The 25661-nt window shown below is 41.8% G+C and overlaps 1 protein-coding gene across 2 annotated transcripts in view; it reads left to right on the top strand.

Annotated features, from left to right (window-relative positions):
- Positions 1–25661, top strand: part of NCALD (neurocalcin delta) — a 151983-nt gene that overhangs the window by 40258 nt on the left and 86064 nt on the right. The window contains exon 1 of one of the 2 annotated variants that reach the window (XM_032778503.2): positions 16937–17320. The exons of the other annotated variant lie outside the window; for it this stretch is intronic. The gene's annotated coding sequence lies outside the window, so the exon portion shown is untranslated. Of the gene's footprint in view, positions 1–16936; positions 17321–25661 lie in introns of those variants that run through there. 2 annotated transcript variants of the gene reach the window in all.

Below are 25661 nucleotides of genomic sequence, written 5' to 3'. Positions count from 1 at the left end.
AACTCATTTTTCAAAAATAAAACAGGCTACTCATCATGAGCCAGTTCATGTAACAATGACATTGAGTGTTGTTTATATGAGAGGTCTCAATGCTGGCAAAAAAAACCCTCTCAAAAAACAAAAGAGGAAAACCCTCTAGTATTAATTAGCTACTATAATATTAACTAACAGCAGTTATTTGAAAAAGAGAAGCTGTACAAGAGTAGACAACAGCAGCCTCAGAAAACTTCCAGCTCTGTTCCATATACCTTTATTTATAAGTGGAGTCTTGCAGTGAGCAAGTTTTGAGCTGAGGATTATTTAAGTATTGTCATCCATCTTAAAATCAAGCTCCTGTGTGATATTTTGACCCTAATATGTATTTGGGAGGGGGTGTCACATTCTGGGGTGTAACCCAGACTAGTAAGAGGTTATGTCACCAACTGCCCTGTAACTGGGGGTCCTTCAGAATGCTTTGCTGCTGTAGCTCCCAACCTGGGCGCTCACAAACATCCAAACAACATGTCCATGTGTAGCTGCAGCCTGCCAGCAAAACTCGCGTCACACTCTGGCTTCCACCAGCCTGGGTTACCACTTGCAGGGTGACCCCAATACACTCTCAGTCCTGAATTTTCCCCAGAATGTGTGTCCTGCGCTGTCCAGATGTTAGAGGTTCATTGCCCTCATAAGGGGTCAATCAGTATTCAACTGTTCGCTTTTTAACTGGAGTTACCCAACCACTGGGTCAGTTTTGATTAAAGAATAAAACAAGTTTATTTAACTACAAAGAGAGAGATTTTGCATAAGCACAAGTGCAAACTATTAAAGTCAGAAATGATTACAATAAAAATAGAGAGAAAACGCTTTCTAGTAACTAAAACGTAACAAATTAGACTCTGTTCAAGGTAAAATCCTTACCCCATGTTCCTAGCAACAGGGCTGACAAAATTCTCACATCAGAACTCCTCCCAAAGTCTTGATTCCTTTGTTGTCTTAGGCCACGTCTACACTACGCGATAATATCGAATTAGCTAAAATCGGTTTCATAAAACTGATATTATAAATTCGATTTCATGCGGCCACACTAGGCACAGTAATTCGGTGTTGTGTGTCCATGGTCCAAGGCTAGCATCGATTTCTGAAGCATTGCATTGTGGGTAGCTATTCCATAGCTATCCCATAGTTCCCGCAGTCTCCCCCGCCCTTTGAAATTCTGGGTTGAATCATTGTCGCGGGTGGTTCTGGGTAAATGTCGTCAGTCATTCCTTCCTCCGGGAAAACAACCGCTGACAATCCTTTCGCACCATTTTTCCCTGGATTGCCCTGGCAGACGCCATAGCATGGCAACCATGGAGCCCGTTCAGCTTTTTTTTTTCCGGCACCGTATGTGTACTGGATGCCGCGGACAGAGGCGATACTCCAGCGCTACACTAGCAGCATTCATTTGCTTTTGCATGATAGCAGAGATGGTACCAGTCGTTCTGTACCGTCTACTGCCGGAGTAAACTGGCAATGAGATGACGGTTATCTCTCTCCCCTCTGTACTGTCTGCTGCTATCATGAGTGCCCCTGGCTGAGATCGGCCGGGGGCGCAAAAGCAAAACTGGGAATGACTCCCTGAGTCAATCCTCCTTTATGGTTTCTAAAAATAGAGTCAGTCCTGCCTAGAATAGGGGCAAGTGTACTAGAGGACCAGTGTATCAGAGCACAGCTGCTCCGTGTCAGTATTCACAGGGTGGTGCCCCTGCAACAACCCCACCGTTGCTTCCCTCCTCCCCCAACCTTCCTGGCTACCGTGGCAGTGTCCCCCCCCATTTGTGTCATGAAGTTATAAAGAATGCAGGAATAAGAAAACAGAGACTTGTTAGTGAGATAAAATGAGGGGGAGGCAGCCTCCCGGGGCTATGACAGTCCAGGCAGGACAATAAGCGGTGCGGGGGAGAGGAGCCCAGCATGCTGCTGCTATGACAGTCCAGGCAGTACAGAATCTTTTTCTTTACACAGGAAAGGGAGGGGGCTGATTGAAGCTCAGCCCCCAGTTGCTATGATGAAGACGGTTACTAGCCGTTCTGTCCTATCTACTGGGAGTGACCAGGAATCATTCCTGTTTTTACCCAGGCGCCCCCATATTCAGTTAAAAAGCATTGGAGCACTCAGGGGTTCATGATGGACAGTTACCATCCTATTGCACCGTCTACCACCGGGGAGGGGAGAGGAGCGGATACTGCTTCTTCACTGCTGCAGCATCGCGTCTACCAGCAGCATTCAGTACACATAGGGTGACATTGAAAGAAGTCAAGAAAATGATTTCTTTCCCTTTTCTTTTTCACGTGGGGGGGGGGGAAACTGAGGAGCTATTCCCTGAACCACGCCAGACACTGTGTTTGAACCTACAGACATTGGAGCTCAGCCAAGAATGCAAATACTTTTCAGAGACTGCTGTGGACTGTGGGATAGCTGGAGTCCTCAGTACCCCTCCCTCCCTCCATGAGCGTCCATTTGAGTCTCTGGCTTCCCGTTACGCTTGTCACGCAGCACTGTGTAGCCTGGAGATTTTTTTTCAAACGCTTTGGCATTTTCATGTTCTGTAACGGAGCTTTGATAGAACAGATTTGTCTCCCCATACAGCGATCAGATCCAGTATCTCCCGTACGGTCCATGCTGGAGCTCTTTTTGGATTTGGGACTGCATCGCCACCATGCTGATCAGAGCTCCACGCTGGGCAAACAGGAAATGTAATTCAAAAGTTCGCGGGGCTTTTCCTGTTTACCTGCCCGCTGCATCCGAGTTCAGATTGCTGTCCAGAGCGGTCAGTGGTGCACTGTGGGATACCGCCTGGAGGCCAATAACTTCGATTTCCGTTCACACTAACCCTAATCCGATATGTTTATATTAATTTTAGCGCTACTCCTCTTGTCTGGGAGGAGTACAGAAATCGATATAAAGTGCTCTTTATATCGATATAAAGAGCGTTGTAGTGTGGACGGGTACAGCGTTAAATCGATTTAACGCTGTTTAAATCGATTTAAATCGATTTAAACGCGTAGTGTAGACCAGGCCTTAGGTGAGAGAGAGCGAGAGAGATAGGGGGAGAAACAAAGAGAGAATATCTGGGGTATTTTGCCCCATCCTTTTGAAATGCATTTTCCTGAGGGTTACCCCTTGATAAAGTTCCTTCCAGCTGTGAGGATGGAGACATGGAGTCTCATGGTGAAAGAGGTTCCATGTTGTTGATTGTTAAACTGCAGATCGATCTGTTCCTGCCCCCCTTTGCTGCCGAAGAATGCCCACTTGACTGCCAATCAGCTTTGATGACAGCTGGCTAGAGGCAGCAGCTTGTTCTTTGTTTTTGAGAAAGAAATTCACCCCCTCCCCAGACCTGTCTGGTAAACACATTTGAGTTATAGTTTCAGCTTATGTTCATTATGTTGCTTACGCACATTTCACCATGAAATTATTGACCAGTGAGTTATTAGTTTTCAAATGATACCTTGCAAGGCCTATTTTGTACAAAGATTATTACAATAGTGTGTAGGGTGTGAAAACCACGATACATTTGGTCACTGGGTATTCTTTTTTAGTTTAGGGTGTTTGGGTCTTGGGTTTTTTGTTTTGGTCTGTTATTTTTTTTTGAGGGTTTCTTATTTCCCCCCCTCTCCTTTTTTCCTCACCCTTTTTCAAAATGAAAAAAGGAAAAAGAGGGAATAGAAATAAAGAAGGAAAATGCAGGCGTGGGGGATGGATGGAAAGAAAAACAAAAATTTTCAAGAATAAAAATGCTTCCAACCCAGAAATTGTGATTTAAAAAAAAATTATGAAAAATTTTGAATAAACAAAAGTTAGTCCTGTTCAAAGCTTTGGAACTAAAATATTCTGATTATTTTTTTTTTCATTTTTCAATGAGCTCTTGTTAGAAGCAGCACCTGAGATCATTGTAACTCAAGGAAATTCGAAAGAAAAATATCTATTTTGTTTCTTTCCCTCTTTGGTGTACTTGATGGCACTTTGTGTATAGTCAGTTCCCACTGTGGTTGTCAGTCAGTAAACCTCTGATCCTGCAAACACTTAAGTGTACCTGTTTACTCATGTGAGAAGTTCCAACAGGAATAAGGTTATTCATGTGCTTAAATGATTGCAGGATCAAGATCCCAGTTTTCCCTGCTGTTTATGTGGGTCTTCCACACAGTAAAAGGAGAGAAAAATCTTTAGAAAATTGGAAAATATGATTGTAAAACCACAAAAATATTGGCCTGAGGACCCAGGGACAAGTGCAGTACCTGAAACTACTTGTAATATAATATACGTAATTAACTAGCTATGTCCCTTGTATATATTACCCCTAAGGATATCCAAATTCAAAAATGCATTAAGCATTTTGGATAATGCTATAAGATATACTGATGGGTTTAATAAATTATGGCTTTTTTCCAGCAATTAACACTAAGCTTTTTCATCTGTTGTAACTATTAACAGCGTGTCCTGGTATTACAGTGACAGCAGTGTGGAATTCATGCAAGAGTGCTTTCAGGTTCAGCACAGCTACTACTGCTCCAGGGCCAATACCTAGCGACAGGGCTCTACAATGAGCTACTCTGGGGGGCAGGACTGGGAAGGAAAGAATTCTCACTCCCCTGGCTTCTGAGCAATAGCAGAGCCTCTTCTAAGATGTCACTGCAGCTTCAGAGCTGTAGAAGCTGGGCAGCTTGTATTTGCATAGAGTATTTGCAAAGCCACAGACCTACTGTCCCTCCCCTCTTCAAAAAAATGTGTACGCTGGGGGGCAGAGACCACTGTGGAGCAAAGCATCATGGGTGGAGGCCCCAAAAACTATTCCTTATCCCCAGTTTCTGCATCATTTCCATGTGTAGACGTGGGGGCATGATTTGGTACTTAGTGGTAAGCTGGTGGAGTTTGTATTTTCATATCCCAGTACGGGTCTCAGCTGCAGGGGTGGAATTAAAATTAAAATTATTGCTGGGATATTTTTAAAACATAACTGAGGAACATAATTCATCTATCAAAAAAAAATCTTGCTATTTAAATATAAGGAATCAGATTCATCTCTGTAACTATACTGCAATCTGTAAGCTAAATTCACCAAAACAAATAAATCTAATACACTGAAGCATGAAGAATGATGGATAATGTACACCAAGACTGTTAGGTGGAAAGAGGGAAATAACAAAGCAGTAAACGTCACTTACATTTGAGTGTGCGCTATGATCTGTTCTGCATGATTCAGAGAGAAAACTCACTATGTTTTAACCTTGCGTTCCCTGCTTCAGAGCATAGACGCTGAATTGTGCCATACAAATACACTGACTTTTGAACTGTGCTTACAGAACCACAGCCAGGTGCAAGACAAAACCTGCACATATTTTGGCTATTGTACAGATCCCAATTTGTCCCAGTCTGTTCACATAAATCAACAGCCCTAAAGGTAGGTGATGACACAATGCTAGAATTATTCTTGTTAATCAAATAATGTCTTCTGTGAGACATTATGTCAAACCAGTTTATAGGTCTGCTGGAGTTTCTGGAGGTCTCTACAATTCCCCTATAACACATATTAGATAACTTTATCTTAGGAATTAATACTTGTGCTATTGCTCATACTATAAACCTTATGTTTGCTGGGTCTTCTCGCTGCTTGAAAAGACAGTTCCATTAAAAAACCCCAAAAGCTGTAATCAAAGTTATCTGACTATTCCATAATTAAGAGTACAAATTGTTGGTTCTTGAGAACTGAATCATTATTGCTCCTTGAGAACAGAAATTACTGGTGCTAACGGCTATAACAAAAATGGAGAGCTTGGGATTTTCTTATAATGCTGCATTCACGAGAAACCATCTTCCACCTGATTTGACTTGAACAATAATTCTTTCACTAGCCCATCATTTGTGCATGGGAAGTAGTGAACCACTTTTGTTTTATGGTTTTCATTTCAAAACCTCCGCTGCTTGTAATGCCTCTTAGTTGTTTGAAACATAAAATGTCTTTTCCCATGGGTTTTGTCCATCCTATTTGTCAGAGAGCAGAAGTTAACATGACTACATTTGCTGACCTCTGCCTCAGTCTCTCTTTCTGTATCTACTTTGTTGGTGCCAACAGGCACATAAACAGCTTTTTTAAATACAAAGCTAAACGTGTTGGTTTTGGTTTGTTACTTTTTTTGTTTTGATTGCTTTTTAAAAGCAACAGAATTGTGGATGTTTTAAAAAGGACTTTAAATATGTAAGAAGTTCCATGACAATTTTCAGATGAAGTTATAGTAGAAAAAAGGAAGAGGGTCGTCAGATCCTCATCTGGTGTAAATTGTTATAAAAAGTTGCTATGTTGGTTTACACCGGTCTTCTGTATGTACAAATATCATCTTGTGCAGCATACCTGCACCCTGTATGTATGCTACTTAGCTTATGGCTGAAGTAAAATGGATCTATTGTTAGCACTGCAAAGCCAGTACAATGATGGGAGAATGAACTGGATTCTATTCCTCCTCCTGTACCATCAACAATCAGCTAAGCTCTGGTTGCAGAATCTTATTACTGGTGGTGCTGATATAAAAGGCAGAAAGAACACAGGCAAAAGGTGAGTTTACAGCACCAGAAGTTAGAAAATTAATTAATGTAGTTGCAAGCAGAGGACGTTTGAAATGGAGTCTCTGCACTGTGTTCAGCCAGGATATTTGGGGATAGAAGCAAGCAGAGACTTTCTAGTGATGCTCTGACCTTCTGCTCTTGAAATTCAAAGTGTAGATAAGACCTCTCTAACACCCAGCATCTTCTCAGGCATGAGATGGCTGATCTAGCTTGCATTAATGATTCCTGGCTGATGATAGGGCAGGCCCAGTTTGTATATTCAGTTCATCACAAATCAAGGAACGATGGATTATTGGATATTTTTCTGAAAGATCTGCTCTAGGAATTATTTTGGGGAAGTTCTATGGCCCGTGTTACACAGTAGGTCAGACTAGATGATCACAGTGGTCCCTTCTGGCTTTGGAATCTATGGCTCTCAGAGGAGATGAGTTGTAACCATTACATAAGAATGGCCATACTGGGTCAGACCAAAGGTCCATCTAGCCCAGTATCCTGTCTTCCAACAGTGGCCAATGCCAGGTGTCCCAGAGAGCATGAACAGAAAAGGTAATCATCAAGTGATCCATCTCCTGTCGCCTATTCCCAGCTTCTGGCAAACAGGCTAGAGACACCATCCCAGCTAATAGCCATTGATGGACCTATCCTCCATGAATTGATCTAGCCATTCTTTTTGCATCACGCCTCCAGTAAGTAGGAGATCTACAATCCCAAAATCCCCTCCCAGAACTGGGCAGCCGTACACCACTGATCCTGGTGTCCTCTCTCCTTGTTCACTTATGGTGCAGGAATCTGCTGATGCAACAGACTCTGTACTACTATTCCAGCAAAGAGGAGAGAGAACACCAAGGTCTCTAATTTGGTTTTGAGATAGTTGGGTCTTCCTTCCCTTCCTCCTAATTGTGGAAGGCTAGATTTCTTCACCTCAACATGCTAGCTTCATCCCTGTTTTTGCATTCTCCCCAACTGTCATCAGAATCCTGCATCCGCTCCTGCTGGGAGATCAGAGAGGTGATATTCCCAGGGAGCGAATTGTTACATATGACAATCAGACTGGGCAGAGTCATGGACATTTCCCCAGGGAGCTGGACGGGTTGGGAGTCCAAGGAATTGCTCTGCAGTCACACTGAATGTGTGGAGAGGTGGAGCTTGAGTCTTGCAGTAGCACTTGAGGTTGTGGAGTCTGGAAGCCTCCGACTGAGAGTCTCTGCCTCTCCAAGCGTTTTACATGAAAGAGCTGGAATATAAGGCAGCAAGAGCTGCTAACACAGAACAAAGGTGCATATAGTTATTTCCAAGGGTTACAGTGAGTTGAGTTGCATAGCATTGCAGACTTGGCCTGAACAATAGAGGGGGAGCTCTGAGTCAGCTCTCAGAAGGATTGGTTGCTTTTGGGTTGGCATTTACATTTCAGCAAATTATTTAAACCCTAAAATTTTGTTGTGAGCTAATCAACTTATATTGCGAGGACTGTCTAGCTTCTTACAGTAGTGTCTATCCCTATAGTTTCTGATCACCTGGCATTTCTGGAGGCCACCTTAAGCCCTTGCTAATACCTTTATTCCCTAACCAAAGCCCTAACCTCTTCTTTCTTGTCATGACACCAATCACTACAACTTTCTTTCATTTGCACCTAGATATTACAGTTAATAGCCCACTCTAAATTCCAAGCAGGAAAAGGATGTTATGGTGGAATTAAGGCTAGATCAATAACATAAGAGTAAAAACCATTACAAAGCTGTTGTTATTATCCCAAAACCACGTTCAGGAAATTTAGAGTTAAGGTTACATTTAAGAGGAAGCCAAACAAGTTAAGGTATGGAAATGCACGAGTAAAGCATCCGAACAACCTTCTGCCCTGTAATGACACCCAGCAATAAGGATATGCTTATGATTAAGGCATCATAGTATTTGTGGTGCCAGGATAAATGAAGCTATTTTTAAGACATTTGGTTTTCAATTTTTTTTTTTCATTTTTCCCCTCTCCGTTTATCTCTTGCAGCGTAGTACCCAGCTACTGCTATGCTGACCTTATGAGCAAAACTAATTGGGAATTGGGGATTTTACCATGTAAAAGTTAAAATAGTAAGTCAGGGGAATGACAACTTTTCTACCAGTATTTGCAAGTAGATATGCTCTGTGCCCTCCAAAGGGTGAATGCCATTGCTTTTCCTTTTCTGTGTGTTTTACTGATTTAAAGCTTGTTAGTGCTGCTGGAAAATGGTTTTGAATCACATTAAAGCACTGGGGAGAAGTGAAGCTTTCAGTCACATTGTTCTGTGGAGAAGCAATTTTCCAGTCATTTTTGGAGGCAGGCCTGACAGGATTTCAGCTGAGTCCTGTAAAACAGAAAGGTTGATTTCTAGGATTCTGTTATTTTCTATGGCAGAATGTCCCCATCCCCCGCACCCCTCACACTTTTATGTATCTTTGAGTTGACTGAAAAATAATTATAATATTCACATACCCATATTATTAGCATATCCTAATGAACAATATCCATATTTAAAGAACTTTGCTTCAGGCTGCCGTTCCCCCTTTCTGAATAGCTGCAGAAGGAATGCATTTTAAAAAGGAGTGGGAATGGGTGGAGAAGGTTCATTTTACATTAGAAGAGCAAGATATGGTAGAGACACATCTGTTGGGAAGGAGACAGAAAAACAGAACTTACGTGGAACTTAAATGCAGTCTAGGCCTTGTGCTGGCCTTCTGCACACAGGTGAATTTCACCCGAAGGCCGTGGCTCTAGTGCTATTACTATAAAGACCTGTGTTGCTTGGTGCTGTAGATTAAATTGTAGTGGCCAAACAAAAAGAGTCGATATGATTCCAATAAAATGAGGCATCCGCGATGGAATTTTTCAAAGATAAGAGCGTGTTTAACATCACGATCTACTTTCATCTAATTAAAAATTGGTTAAACCTATTTTGTATTTTTAGGCTGGAATCACTGTGCAAATAATGCTTCAGTGCACATTAATGACAGGCACTCCTGGTGCTCCCTGTGTCTTAGGCTACGTCTACACTAGCACTTTTGTCGGTAAAACTTATGTCCCTCAGGGGTGTGAAAAAAACACACCCTTGGCCACCATAAGTTACACTGACAGAAGCGCTGGTGTGGACAGTGCGATGTCTGCGGGAGAGCATCTCCCGCCGATGTAGCTACCGCTGCTCATTGCGGGTGGTTTAACTATGCTGATGGGAGAGCTTTCCTGTTGGCATAGACTGGCTCCATGGGATACCTTTCACTGGCACAGCTGCATTAATACAGCTGTGCCACTGTAAGGTCTCTAGCCTAGACGTAGCCTCAGAGAAGGACGCATCCCTGAGCAATGTTCTGTCTGATGCACTTTCTCCAAGTGCACTCAGAGTAAAGGAAGCCCACTTGAAACTGCTCTTGAACAAGAGATTGGTGCAACCTTCCTTAAACACCGAGAGGAAGCCACCTGGTCAGTCTCTCTCTGTTAGTATTCTGGTAAGCTGAAATTCCATGTTGAGCTCCTGAGCTGCATCTACTCAGAAGCCAGATTCATCCACAACATCTTGGTGCTGATGTCTTCTGATGGGCAGAAAGGAGCACTGCTCCAACGATGAGCCAAGGTACCTGTCCCCAGCACCTGGTGAACACACAATAGTCATCAGACTCCTGACTCATCTGTCAAAGGGCTATAAGCCTAGTTACCTTCAAGAAATCGGTGTACAGTGCTGCCATGGGTACCACTCTCTTTGCACTAACCCAAGCACCAAGTGCCTCTATAATCAGAGGCCCAGTACCTTCCATGTGGTACTGGCTACTTTATGGTACTCACTATATTGGCACTGACTATCTCAGCTCCTAACTGTACACAATGCTGAGTGACTTATCGGTGGGATTGGGACTGGAGTCACCTTCCCTTGAGAGACTGAGATTGACAGTATCCTCTCCAGTGAGTGCCCTAACCATTGGGCTATAGTCATTCCGACATTCTCTCTGGCATAATGCACATTTAATTATTTCACACACAGCGGAACAGCTTTAAGAGGAGAGGCTGAGAGAGAACCGTAGCAGAATATTCCAGTCTGGTGGTTAGGGCATTCACCTCAGAGGTGGGAGATCAATATTAAAATCCTGACTTCTCATTAGGTAGAGGGGGCAACTGAACTGAAAACTCCCACATTGTGGGTGAATGCCCTCACCACTGAGCTAGAGGGGGAATCTGCCTCTTATGGATATTTTGTGTGGAGTTGGTAGGACACTGCCACTGTTCTATCAAGAAACAGCTTAGGCACCTGAGAGGAGAGAATTCCCAGCTCTGGATCCCAAGCAGAAGTAATTGCTTCCTTCCATCTGGGACTTAAGTGCCTAGTTCCCCGATAGAGAGGGCTTAACACACACCCCTTTTGTCAGCATCACCTATAGGCTAATGTAGGCAGCTCCCTGCCTAGTGTACTAGCTTTTGTGGAGCCCACTCTGAGGTGCTCTATACCAGGTAGTAGGGGGATTGAACTGGGGTGTCCCACATCCCAGGTGAGTGCCCTCACCACTGGGCCAAAGATTATAAGAGTAGCAGTTGCCACTCCTCAGACATTTTGTGTGGATTTAGATGTGCTCTGAGAACACCTACTGGATTGGGCCCTGCAGGCAAAATGGTCAGGGGAATGCTTACTTTGAGGATCTTGCTGGATCTTAGGTATGAGGTAGGTTCTGAGCTGCTGGTCAGGACTGAGGCAATCATGCTCATGCTCATGCTCAGCTGCTGGAATTTAGGCACCTTGGGGACTTGAACAGCGGAAAATTTAACACTTAGGGACCTTAGGCACTTCCAGGATTAGGTTAGTTGAATGCAAGTAGTGCCTAAATGTTGGATTTAGGTTCTAAAGTGGCAGTTAGGTACCTAAGTCCCTTTGTGAATCTAGCCCCAGGCCAGTGAGAGCTTACCTTCCACAGGAGCGATTCCAAACAAGAGTAGTTCTCATCAACCATTTTCATGCTTAACTAAAAACATCAGTGAGAACATGTCTCAGACTTCTAGGTCACATGGCCTCCTGCACTTTTCACCCAGCATGCCAGATTTCATCTACACTGCATGCAAAGATGGTTGAAATCAGTGTAATTACCAATTAGACACTGAAAGGACATGATGGTCACAGTCCCTCACAAAGTCCTCTCCTCATTAAACTGGGACAGAACCACTTCAGGTGTGCAACCAAGTGCCTTTCTGTATACCTCTGTATATCCAGACTTTGGTGATAGACCCCTCCACTCTGGCATGGGGGCTCATTTAGATTACCTTCAAATTCAGGACCCATGATCCCCTCAAGAAGTTCACCTCCATATAAATGTCTTAGAACTTGAAGCCATCTACCTGGTGTGCCAACATTCCTCCACTTTAGTGACCCACAATATAAAAGTCTGACAGACAATACCACAGTTATGCATTATGTCAGCAAGCAAGGGGGGAAGCAAGATTATCCCCATCCTGTCAGGATTAGAAACTATGTGCCTGTGGAACTGATTCATTCCAAACCAATTCATACTGGTGGTTCTGCACCTTCCCAGCCTTCAGAACAACTTGTCAGATCAATTTAGCAGGCAGTTCTTCAACTCAGTCCTACAGAACATCTTTCAGAAACGGGGATTCCCAGAAATAGACTTGTTTGCCGCAGACCAGAACAACAAATATCAGATGAAAAAGCAGCAGAGAATCCTGTGGCACCTTATAGACTAACAGACGTTTTGGAGCATGAGCTTTCGTGGGTGAATACCCACTTCGTCGGATGCATGCATGCATGCAGACCAGAACAACAAATATCAGATGAAAAAGCAGCAGAGAATCCTGTGGCACCTTATAGACTAACAGACGTTTTGGAGCATGAGCTTTCGTGGGTGAATACCCACTTCGTCGGATGCATGCATGCATGCAGACCAGAACAACAAATATCAGATGAAAAAGCAGCATGCATGCATCCGACGAAGTGGGTATTCACCCACGAAAGCTCATGCTCCAAAACGTCTGTTAGTCTATAAGGTGCCACAGGATTCTCTGCTGCTTTTACAGATCCAGACTAACACGGCTACCCTCTGATACTAAATATCAGATGTTTTGTTCCAGAGGGGCCTCCAGTCCAGGCTCCTTGACGGATGACTTTCTGATCTCCTGGACACCAGGACTCATGTATGCCTTTCCACTGATTCTCATGATACCAAGAACACTAAAGCAACATGGAGACTGATGATTCTGATAGCCCCAGCAAGAGCTAGGCAGTTTGGATACTCAGATCTGATGACTCTTGCAATACAGCCCCCCCCGCATCACCCTTTTGGCTGTACCCGATGAAGTCTCACAAAACAACAGTCAGATCCTACACCCAGGCCCAGCTTTATTACAGCTGACAGCCTGGATCTTGGCTGGATGATGCCAACCAAAAGAAGCTGTTCAGCAGAGGTTCAGAGTATTCTGCTCCAAAGCGGGAAACCTTCAACCAGAGTTACTTACAAAGCTAAATGGAAGAAGTTTTCTAGTTGGGCATCTCTGCACCAGCTTTCTCCTGTGACATCACCAGTTTCAGTAATATTGGACTATTTGCTAAACCTGAAACATGCTGGGCTTTCCATCAGCTCCATAAGGATCCATCTAGCATCACCCGCCTATCTAGGAGCCTATAGTGGCAAGATTCCTTAAGGGTCTCATACATATTTTTGCCTTAGTCTGGGAGTCCCTTCCTGCTTGAGACCTCAATATCATATTTTCAGGGTAGTGGGACCCACTTTGAACCCTTAGCACCCTACTCATTGTACCACCCATCAATGAAGACTACCTTTCTGGTAGCCATTACATCAGCTCAAAGGGTAGGTGAGATTCAGGCCTTCATGACAGATCCTCCTTATAATTAGACATGGCAGAATTAAATTTTTATTTTTTTTTATAATTTCAATGGATATAATCAATGTTTGTTTTAAGCATTTTTTTTTAGATTTTTATATATTTTAAAATTTTCACAGTTGCAGGAAATTATGGTGATGGAAGTCAGACATTTATTAAATGACAGACATTGAAATTCAAACAATTAAAGTTTAAAAAACTGTTAAAACACAACTGGTCAGTATCACCTATAAAAAGTAAATGAATACAAAATATATAATGCACAAGTAAATATCCTTAAATCAAATCAAGAAATCATACCTACTTTTACTATTCATTTGCTAGTCCATTCTTAATAAGCCTAATTCAGAAATCCAAATCACTAGATTTTAACTCTAAGAAATTCTTATGCAGAATTGTTCTTACCTAGCCTATTTTTAAATTTTGATTGCTAGCAATGGAAATATTTTTTCATGGATTTGTGTATACAGTGAAATTGATGTTTACTGATGTTTATTGATAAAAATCTAACCCTTCCTAGCCCATTTATAACTGTTTCATAAGGACAGGGTAACTCTTTGACCTCTCCCCCCCCACCCCACACACTCCCCCTAGTTTCTGCCCCAGGTTGTCTCAGTTCCACATCAGTCAAATCCATCACCTCCCAATTCTCTTTCCCAAACCTTGTTCAACCCCAGATGAAGCTAAAGTTCAAACACTAGGTGCAGTGAGGGCACTTCCTTTTTATATCAAGACAAAATCATATAGGAACATGCTGAGACTATTCAGGGCTTTTGCTGATAGAATTAAAGAACAACCTCTATCTTCCACATGTCTCAGATGACAATGCCACGCAACGATTGGAGCAGTGTATTGGCTGCCACTGGACATGGTGCGAGAAACGCCAGGAGCTGGGAGTCCTAGTGCCACAGGTGAAGAACACAGAGCACAGAATCATCACTCCAAGAACTAGAACCATGCTGGAGAGGACACTGAGGATGCCATCTGCTGCCAGGGTGTGGAAAACCTGAAACAGAAGCCAGACTAGAGCAAGGCCTTCGAGATGACGTGCAAGTGGGATGCCAGCAATCACTTCCTCCCCGGGGGCAGCTTCACCCAATTTGCTGACTGGAGATTCATCCACAGGCCCCGGCTCAACTGTGTCCCACTGAATGGAGCTGTCTGCCACGGGAATTGGGACAAGCAATGCAGGAAGTGCGGCTACACCAATGAGGTACTACCCCACATCCTGTGTAGCTGCAAGCTCCATTCCAGAGCCTAGCAGCTGTGCCACAATGCTACCCAAGATCACCTTGTCAGAGCCATCCTGCCACCCACGGGAAAGGTGTCTGTGAACTCCACCATCCCGGAACAAACAGCCAACTGTGACCGGACATCATCATCACCAGCGAGGAATGGAAGAAGATTACCATGGTGAACGTCACCTTCCCTTTGAAAATAGGACTCCGGACTTCCATGATGCCCAATCTTGAAAGCTGGAGAAATATGCCCCTCTGGCTGCCACGCTGAGAGCTAGGGGCCAGAGGTTCAAACTCACGCGCTGATAGTTGGTACCCTGGGCGAATGGGCCCCCAGTAATGAGCGAGTGTTGAGAGAATGTGGAATAGGTAAATGCTACACTTGGCTGATGTGGCAACTCATGATGTCAGATGCTATCAAGTGGTCAAGCGGGGACATCTGTCTAGAACACATCACTGGATATCGGCAATACCAGGAGAGATAGGGAAGTGCTCTTATCTCATTTTACAGATGAGGAACTGAGGGAGAGAGAGACTAAATTACTTGCCTAAGGTCATGTAGGAAAAGAACTGGTAGAGGGAAAAAACTGTGAACTTTGATCCCCTGAGCATCAGGAAGCACCTCCATACTGGATCAGCCTCATCTCCTGGTGCTGGTAGTGACTAATGGTAACTGCTGAAGAGGAAGGCAACATCTCCTTGAGAAGGCACCTAGCAGTTGTACTATACTGTTGTTCTTGGCAAGGGAGTCTTCCCTGGCTGCTGCAGGCAATGATTGTATGCCCTGAAGCATGAAATTTGATTACTCACTATTATCTCAGCTTCAACCGCTACTGCACAAATATTTCTGGTTGCAAAATTATTTGGGTGTATTTTAAATCTAACCCCTGTGTTTGAATGGCTGATAACTTTTCCAGAAGAGAAATTATTGTTCCCTACAAATTGCATAAAATAGTTTTTTATTTTTTAAATGTTCTAAAGATTAGTGTCCTTTAATTTCGTCAAGTGTCCTGTTCTGTAACAGAGTGAAAAGGAGGGCTGGTCAGTTTTCAACAGTCCCTTCATAACTCTGTTTACTTCAGTCATCTCCCCTCTAGCTCTCCTCTTTCCCATACTAAACCTTTTGTCATCTCTCCCATACATGGATGAAAGCCTTTCCGCTAATGCTCTTTTGTTATCCTTTCTTAGGTCTCTTCCATTTCTGCTCTAGCTTTCTTAAAGTGAGGTGGCTAAAACTAACTTCAGCGAGACTGCCATTGTTCGATTTGCTTTCACCATTCTGTATGCACCATTTTTGATAATGCATCCTATGTGTATGTATGTGGGGTTCTGTTTGTTTGTCTTAATCTGCTCTTGTGCACTGACCGTCATCTTCCTTCCTTCAGATGAGCATAACAATAATTTCTAGTTACAACCCTTCTTATTCCTTGCCACTTGTGAAAGGCAAAATTCTCCCACCCGGCCCTCTTCTGCAGCAGCTACAAAGCTCTGGATGTGGGGCAATACAGAGACAGAAGGAAAGTGGTAATTTGAGTGAAGAGCTGCTTTCAGCTGCTCTAAAGTTTCAAGAAAATCGGAGTCTGGTGCTGTATCTAGGGCTCTAGAAGGTGGGTAAAGTGTTTGTGAGGCTTTAATTTGTTTTTCTTCCCACGACATCTCTATGCAGAGCAGCAGGAAAAGTACTGCATTTCTTTTCTCTACACAATGTGCTTGGAGTAGGAGTAGGATGCTGGGGGGTGGGGGTGGGGGTGGGATCCCAGTCATTCGGATGTTAGCGGGGAGCGTAGCTGGGGTCCTGCAGCTGTTCTCATTCAGACTCACATAGTGTTGATTAGCTACGCTGCCATGCGTAGCTAGCCTGGTGCGGGGAGCTGCTTGCAGCGAGCGCTACGCTTCCCGGCGGAGCTGGGCTTCCCAAGACAGCTCCAGGCCAGAGAGGATGACACCCGGAGGTTCCCGCGCCTGTCAGTAACAGCTCAGCCGGGTGTACTTTTCCATACGTTAATTTCACCCGCCACGTTGTGCAAACCCTCGCCTGGGCGTTGCCAAGGCCGGTGACTGTGCAGAGCCGCCTGCAAACTAACCGCGGAGACAGAGTCTGCACGTGCTTTGAGGGTGGCTGCTGATTTAGTGGGGTGGGGAGAGAGATGCTTTTTTCATCTGGCTGATGATAGGCATCAAAGCGAGGTTTGGAGAAGAGCGTTTTATTTTTATTTTTTAGTAAAGTGCCTTTTCCTAAAGGGACATGAGTAAAAACACCCCCGAGCAAAGGTGGCCCCCACTCCTCCTAGCGAAACTGAAATAAGCTCGCGGTGTTTGGGTTGTCAGGGAGCCCGTGATGGTTCCAATGTGCACACAGTATGACAGATGACCTATTGGAATAATTTCAGAGCCGTGCTGTGGTTGCTACGACAACCAATGCTCTCTTGGCTTTCATCTGGCCATGTGACAGTGACTTTGACGTCAGCTGGAGGCAGAGTCTGTGGTTTAGTCCACACAGCCAAAGGCTTGTGAGAATCTGGTGGATGCTGGACTTATCTCCCTTGCTGCTGCTGCTGTTTCCCAGGGGCTGCCGAGGCATGGGCTACTAACGCCTTGCATTTCTACTGTGGGAGGCTACTGGTTTGCTTTATGCTCTAATCAGGTATTATAATATATGTGTATACATTTTTAAGCGTGTTGTGGTTGAGTTTTCTTTTTGCTGGTTTGTTTTGGCTGCAAGTTTGCCTTGATGAGCAACTACAGACAACTGCAAAGCAGCTTCCAGTTACTAATTCTGTGTGCAGACAGCAAAGCAAAGTTAAATTTGGATTAATGGTCCATGAAGGGAAAATAAAATATAGTAAGTAGTTCTTGCTTGACACTTTAAACCACTACATAGCAATATAGAGGAACATCAACAAAATATTCTGTCTTGATGTACACAAAAATAATTTTTTTAGGAATTTTGTTGGTTTTGGCATCAGTATAGCTTTGTGTATTGTTGGAACTTTTAAAAATTGCTGTCTTGTTCAGATTATACTGAGAATCAGTTTTCTTTTTTTAATTCCCGATGTGTTTAACAAGCCAACAATAGACCTGGATAGGAACATTATGCTACTAGACTCCAAAAGTTTGAGTTCTCTGTTAAATCATCTGTGTTCATGCATGCTCCCAGCACACACTGCAATCATACAATGTTAAAGCCTTTTATCAGAGCCTTGGGGCATGTGATTGATTGACTGTATTATGTTTTTGGAAGAAAGGATCAACAGCTTCCTGAAAAATAATCTGAAATACACCAAGATACCGAGATAATTGTAATGTATGCTCCTACCCCTTTTCTGCCTTACACATGCGCACAGAGAGCGTTTCTTTTCTGTTTCCCTTTGTGGGGTAAAGAGTGGTTAGATTAGCTTAAAAAAAAAAAAAGAATTACAGCATGAACAATGCAGTACTAATTGAAAAGTAAAATGCTATGTTGGCAAAAAATTCTTAAGGTTTTTTTTAAAATTACATTTCTTGAAAGGAAGTTGTCACCAAGAGCAGAAATCATCACTTCTTAAAGTTGTAAATCTTTGGCTACATTAGTGTGTGGGTATATATATATTATTAACTCTAAGAATAGATCACAGATGAAGCAGTGTGTGTTCTTTCCTGGAAAAAAATAATATATTTGATAATTCTAGCATGTCTGTGTGCCACCGTTCCCTGTTCCCTAGCTAACAATAAAACCTTTAAACATTGATAATCTGTTTTAAACCTGTCCCTCTGCTGAAGCACTCAAGGAGCTGTGCAGCAATTTAAAATGCAGTGCAGTAAGAAAGATAACTATATAGAAACAGATACATATCAAAGTATGGTGGCATTAATAATTGTTTTTAAAAGTGAACCAATAGTAAGACTGAAAGCATCTCTGAAAAGACTAGTCTAGAATAAATGTGCTTAAACAGAACACCAGAAATAAATGCATCTAAAATCTTAAAACAGTTGTACTTGGTATTAAATCTATACTTTGGAGTTTAAATCTTCTGTCAAAAAAATTCTATATTTTTAAACTTCATTTAAAAAAATCACCTAATGGTAATGCATCAGATGTTATGTACACTCTACTTTTTTATTTAGGCAAATTTAATTAAGATCTATAATGTTGCAACTACTCTGAAATACTATATGGTTAATATAGTCTTATTAACTTCACGATTTTTCACGATCATTTAAAGTCTTACATGAAAGTTTGTTCCTCCTTCAAGTGAACAAGACTTTCTAACCACTCTTATTCACATTGCATAGTTACTCTGCCTGTTGTCCTGTTGTATTAGACTGTGAAGCCCGTACACAGGTCAGCCATTTGGACTACTCCTATGTGTAACTGCTCAGCATATATCAATGTATGAAGAGAGATTACAAAAATCTGGCTCACTGAAATCAAGGAAGCGTACTTATTGAGTAAGGTACTACACAACAAGTAGTGGCAGAATCTAGCCCTGAATGTTTAAAGGTACATATGTTCACTCGTTTATAGTGACCAGGCCAGAATCTGAAAGCAATTATGTACACCAGTCAATTACTTACTTGTACTGAGTAGGACAACAAATTATTTGTATTCACATTTTCAGGATCTATCCCATGTATGTAAACCATTAGCTACCAAGCTTTGTTTATTGTTTCACTAGTGCCATACAATGAATGCTGATGCACAATCACATTAATTTACAGCATGAATAAAATTTCCCATAGATTATATTGTGCTTAATATCCTTAGAAAGGCCTGCTGGGTGAAAAATAATTCATTTAGTGGTTGCCCATGTGCCATTAATTAAAAATAATTTTAAAAGAGATCCGTCAGTTCCGTCTTTTAAAGATATGTTTTGCTTTAGCAATAATAACCAAATCTTAATAAAAGGATTAGATTGATCTGTAGAAGGAAGACAAACAGTTCCCCATTTGACCAAAATGGTTCTAGCAATATTATTGCAGAAGGTGTGAAGTACAAGAGTATTGATTAAACTGAGTGAACCAAGTGTTGTCCAACTCTGCAAGGTGATGAGAGCTATTGTTTCTCATCGACTTCAGTGGGATATAACGACACTCAGTCTCTCTCAGCATTGGGCCCTATATGAGTATCAGAAGAATGTCTTGTTTTTTATCTACTATTAAGAATCCAACAGTGTAGAAGTTGGGTGTTTGATAGGCTGACCTTGAGTTCCGTATGCAGAAACTGTGGCAAATGCACAAATCCTTGCTTAATGTGAAACGAGGAAGGTGGCTAGTGATAAAGGTCCCTAATGCCATGCACAGCTCCCAGGGACAGCATATATTAAGCCTATTAATCCTGTATGTTATGAAGCATTTTTCTGACTAACACTTGATTTATCTTCTTCTGTGTTTGTGATATTCAGAAGATAATTTAGAATTTGATTTCTCAACCTTTTCCCTAGGATGACTCCATGTTACCACACCAACTGGGGGGAAAAAAAAATCAGGTTTCCCCTTCCTGTATAGGAGGGTGGTTGAGAACCCACAATTTAGATCGCTTCTCCATATTCTGTCCCATGCGATATTTGTGGAGACAGAGACTTTGAAATGTAAACTTACTCATACTTGAAACCCACAAATCTTTCTTACACTAAATTGCTTACCCCCTCCTTAGGTGACATTACATCCTCATCCAGTTGTATGGGGATTGACACGTGTAACTCCCATTAGTCTTAATAAGAGTTACACATGCCAGTCCCTTGCACACATCAGGAGACTATCCCTTTGTACAGTCTTGTCTCTTTATCCATAAAGAAGAGTGAACTGATTGGTAATTACCGTAGAATCAGAGTACTTCACCTTAAGGGAGCTCTTGGCTAAAAATGGAATATAAAGCTCATTGCAAAACTAGATTCAACTAGTAAAATTAAAAACCGTGCTCAAATTGTTGATACATTTACTCTAGAAATAACTTTATTGTTTTAGTGTATTGTACCTTGATCTGTGTGAGTTGATGGACAATGACAATCCAAATATAGGCTAGAAAGTTAAAAGCCAATTCTTGCCAATACAATCTAAGCCACCTTTTTAATGAAAGCTTCCTACTTGCAGTACTCTGAATTTTACATGGATTTGAAAACCTTTCAAGAGTGCCAATTCTGCTGGCATTTTAAGGGCCCAATGTTCCACTCTGTTTCAGCACCATAAAACCAATGTAACTGCATTGTAGTCAGTGGAATCACGCCATAGGAAAACCAGTGGAGCACCAGGCCCTTAAATCACATTTTTTGCAGAAGTTAGTTTCAATCCTGTTAAAAGTAACTAAATTGTGATAATGTCTTTCACCCACATTAGCAACAAACAGTTAAAGTGACAACTGAGTAACAGTGGAGATTTAGCCTTTTAATCAACAGTTGCTTTTTTAACTAAACCCAGATGCCATGCATATGATATTGGGAAGGCAAAGTAAATGATTACTCTATGATTTGTACCAAGTTCAAGTACAAAAGCCAAACTCTGGAATGTTTTTGGTATTTACATTTCAAAAGGAACCATTTACAACAAGCTGAAATCTGTGCAGACAACCATAGTCAGATAACAGTTAAAAATAGTGTGTTTTGGCTCCACTCTTACGCTGTTAAATTTATCTTCTTAAATAGCAGGGAGTAAGAGTTGAGGTTTGAGAAACAGTAATTTTGTGATTATTTTACATGGATCGAATTGTTCTGTCATCAAATCTGCATTTCAGTCAGCATTACAGTATGAAAATATAATTAGAAACTGCAGCTCAAATCACTGAGTGCAATGTTTTTTCCCAAAGGGAGCACAGAGGAGAAGCTGCTCTTGTTAAGACTGTAGCTGATGGTGAAATCCTATATTTGGAAAATATGAACATATAGTTGCAGAGTTCCTTTCATTTCTGTGGTCTCAACTCTCCTTTTGACTTTGTGCTGAACTTCATTTTTCGTGAGATTCACTTCCACAAAAACGTTTAATCATTTAAAGCAAAAGTCCTTGTTCTGTAGGATTTCAGCTTGACACTGCTGTGAGTTACTGAATATTTTTCAACCACAAAATGACATTGAGATGATAAGAATCTGACTTACACCCAGAAAAGCCAGGAAGCTTGTTGTTTGGACTGAAACGTTGCCTTTAATCTGGCCCAGCGGCAATGCCATAAAATGACCCAATGTCAGGAATCCCCAACAACATCTAGTCTCAGTGGGATGAGTAAAGGATGGAGTTCCAGGCTTTACACAGTAGTTGTTTGCTCTGGAAGTTTAAGATTTAGTAGTACATATTCACAATGTGTCTTGTTGATTTCAGTTCCTGAAGTTATTGAAACTTCTTGTTGTTGTTAAGATTGCCCTGGTATTAACTGGAAATGAAAACATGCATCTTTGAAATACTAAAGGTTCAAAGTATCTTTAGATCTGGATTCATGTTGATAGATACCCTCTGAGTTTACTCAGCTCACCCTTTGGAGTGTGCTTCAAGGAACAAATCCTGTCCGCCACTTTAGGTATATTGCAGAACCAGAGCAGTCTCACTCCTTAGAGGGTGAGGTCCAGGAAATGGGGAACACATGCAGTGCACAGACACTCTACACACACCACTCACCTGTGCTTCACAGAACTCCTTGTCTTCCACCAGAAAGAGCTTTAAAAATGGGGCAGGGGTGGGACAGAAGAATAGAAAAGGTTCCTGTGGATCTGTGACAGTGCAGATAATGAGCAAACTTGCTACATGTGCGTATGTTGAGCCTGGTGGTTCTATAGCTGCAGTAGTGTCACCAGTGTTCTGAGGCATAGGATTCTGCTCCTCTGACAGCCATGGGACATCTTTCCACCCCGACTGTGTCCAGTCCATATACTTCTGCTTGGCACAGGGGAGCGAATTTGCATCATAGTTACTATTTAGAGCAATGCATCTGGCATCATCTGGATCTGTTTTGTTATATTTCATAAGTAATCACAGCGTACACCATAGTGTGTACCGGGAAAGTGTTTTCATTACAGGTAAATGACCCTTCCTGCTGTCAAGGTTTCATGGTAGTGGTGAACAGAGGGGATTGGGAATGCATGCAGATTGCACAGCCCCTTTTTTTTTTGTCTACTCTGTTAGTCTGGCATAGAAGGGAGCGCTCATTGGACCTAAATTTATGTGGATTTGGATAGGGGATGCAACAGGAGCAGCTGTCACTATTCCAGCCTATGGAGAAGTTCACTTTAATATGCATGGAATTATAGGGTTGCCAGTTTTAATTGGACGTATTCTTGGAGGTTTAATCACATGACATCTTTAATTCCTGGAGACTCAGGACGATCCTTTAGGGTTGGCACCCCAAACCAGATTCAGATTATGGTTAAAAATCTTTGACACAGTCATTAGGCCTATTTGGTATGTGCTTTTAAATGTCTGTAACTGCTGTTTAATTTTTTTTTTAAATCACAGCATAGTTATACTGGGTAAAATTTTAGTGGGGCTTGGGCATTTCTGAAAACTGTACCTGCTGTGTTTACTAGGGTGTGCTATGGGCTTGCTGAACCCCATACGGAGAACAAAGCTGTTTGAAAAATACAGGAAAACAAAAGGCTTCTGAAACTAGTAAACATTTGTAACTTTTGCCATCCTTTAAAAATAGCTAAAAAAAAATTGGCTTATTGTTTAGAAGATACATAAAATAGAAACGCTAGCAGTTTTTCTGGGGCTGAAGAAACACAAGCAGGTGCTGCTGAAGAATCAGGAATTTGTTCTTAAGGGCTTCAAGGAGGCTCTCATAAAAGAGTAACGTTTGAAAAACCACAAGATTAAGTATCCGTGAGGTTTTGTTAGACAAGCATATAAGATAATTTAAGTGCTAGCACTTGCATTCCAAAGAATTTTAAAGCAGAAACGTTTCAAAATAAATCTCAGCTAGATTCTTCTTTCATAGGATTTTCTCAGTCACTGAAGGCAGTAGAATGAAGCAGCTTTTCCTCGTTAATTGAGACCTCATTTGTAGCTCTTCCAAAGTTGCTAAAACATAGTGGGCATGTCTCACGTGAAACGTCTAACTTAAATGGCACACTCATAGTCGTTGAAACTGTGACACAATCCTGAAAATGTTTCATTCCAAAAGAAATATTCTGCTTGAGTTTGTGTTGTATGAATATTCCTGATGGCCAATTCCAAGATGTTGAGGGTGGGTGGGAGGGAGTGAACTTGAAGCTGTTTATTTCTACAACTCATTTATGCCTGTTTTCACAGCATTATTCTTTAGTGTAGAATGGTAGGTGGAGGAATTCTCTCTAGCGTTGCCATTTTAGTAAGCACTGGTCCAATTAAAGGAATTATAATTCAGTAGAGATATCTGCTGTCTTCTGTATATGTCTGTCAAGTTTTCTAATCACAACTGTTTTATGTGTGGCTTTATATATAAACTCACACTGACCCTGCTAATGTATTGCCAGTTAAGGGTTCATTTTCATCCTCGTGGAACTTTCCCATGTGTGTATGAGCTATGGTGCATGAGAGCAGAATACGAAATTATAGCTGGCTTGGGATGAATCTTGAACCCGTTTTTGGTCTACTCATTGCTTGTTTGTCATCATGTAGGTCTGATCTTAAGAGGTGCCAGGAACCCTCAATGCCCGCTGCCCTCAGCTAAGTGCTAAGAATGTCACAATATTATGAAAACTTGCTGTTTCATTCTGGTGTGCTGGAGGGCTTTCGTATCCGAAAATCCAGAAATAGGTGGCAGAATGAGTAGTTTTTCGTGACACACTATATGTTACATCCCTTCTAATTCTGACACATTGATAGGGCTGTTCAATTATTTGGATTATCCAGGAATTATCTGAGTAGTGAATTGTTCTGCAGAAAATCATTGCAGCAGAACAATGTCAAAAACTGATTATCCACCAGGAGCCCCCAAATTTTTTTTTTCAGAGTCACTGCTTCCTAGGATAGAGTCATCTGTACTGCAAGTCTGGCCTATGTTGTTTGTTCCCGATGTGTAGATTTATCGTTAGCTGTATTAAAACACATTTGCTTGTATCCAGCTTACCAAATGATTCAGGTAGCTCTTTGTCAGTGACCTGTCCCCTTCATTACTTACCACTCCCCCTATTTTTATGTCATCTACAAACTTTATTAGTGATTTTGTTTTCTGCCAGGTCATTGATTAAAAAATGTTCCATAGCGCATGGCCAAGAATTGATCTTGGCAGGATCCCACTGGATACACAACTGCTTGAAGATGATTCCCCTATTTATAGGTACATTTTAAGGCCTGTCAGCTAGCCTGTTTTTAATCCATACGTGTGCCGTGTTGATTTTGTACTGTTCTCATTTTTTTAATCATAATATTGTGTGGTACCAAGTCAAATGCCTTACAGAGGTTTAAATATATTACATCAGCACTATTATCTTTATCGATCTATTTGTAATATCATAATATATATTGGTTTATTTTGACCAGATCTGTTTTCCATAAACCCATGTTGATTGGCATGAATTATATTAAACTCCTTCAATTCTTTGAGTCCCATGTCAGCTGCTCCATTATTTTGCCCAGGATCAGTGTCAGGTAGATGAGCCTACAAATTAACTAGGTTGTCCTGATTTATCCTTTTAAAATATTGACACAGCATTAGCTTTTTTCCAGTGTTCCAAGAGTTATTGAAAATTAGCATTAATGGTCTAGTGAGCACCTCAGCCAGCTTTTTAAAAAATTCTTGGATGCAAGTTACTCAGACCTGCTGATTTTAAAAGTGTCCAACTTTAGGAGTTACTGTTTAACATCCTTCTTAGCTACTATTGGAATGGATAGTGAGCATGATGTGTGCCCCTGATGTCTTGCCCCTGAAATGGGAGGGGGGAGGATCTCTCCTAGATTACAACTTCTTGTACGCTAAAGGTTTTTTCTCTCCATCCAAACAATGATAAGGAAGGAGTGAGGTATCTCCTATCTGGACTGAGGAAGACTCTCCCTCTCCTGCTCCCCCCAGCCTCTAGCAATCAGGAAGGAGCTCCTATAACTGACCT

This window comes from Chelonoidis abingdonii, chromosome 2 (genome assembly GCF_003597395.2).
Source record: "Chelonoidis abingdonii isolate Lonesome George chromosome 2, CheloAbing_2.0, whole genome shotgun sequence".
Taxonomy (NCBI): Eukaryota; Metazoa; Chordata; order Testudines; family Testudinidae; genus Chelonoidis; species Chelonoidis abingdonii.
The sequence above is the reverse complement of the archived record's forward strand: the minus strand, read 5'-3'. Positions and strand labels throughout refer to the sequence as shown.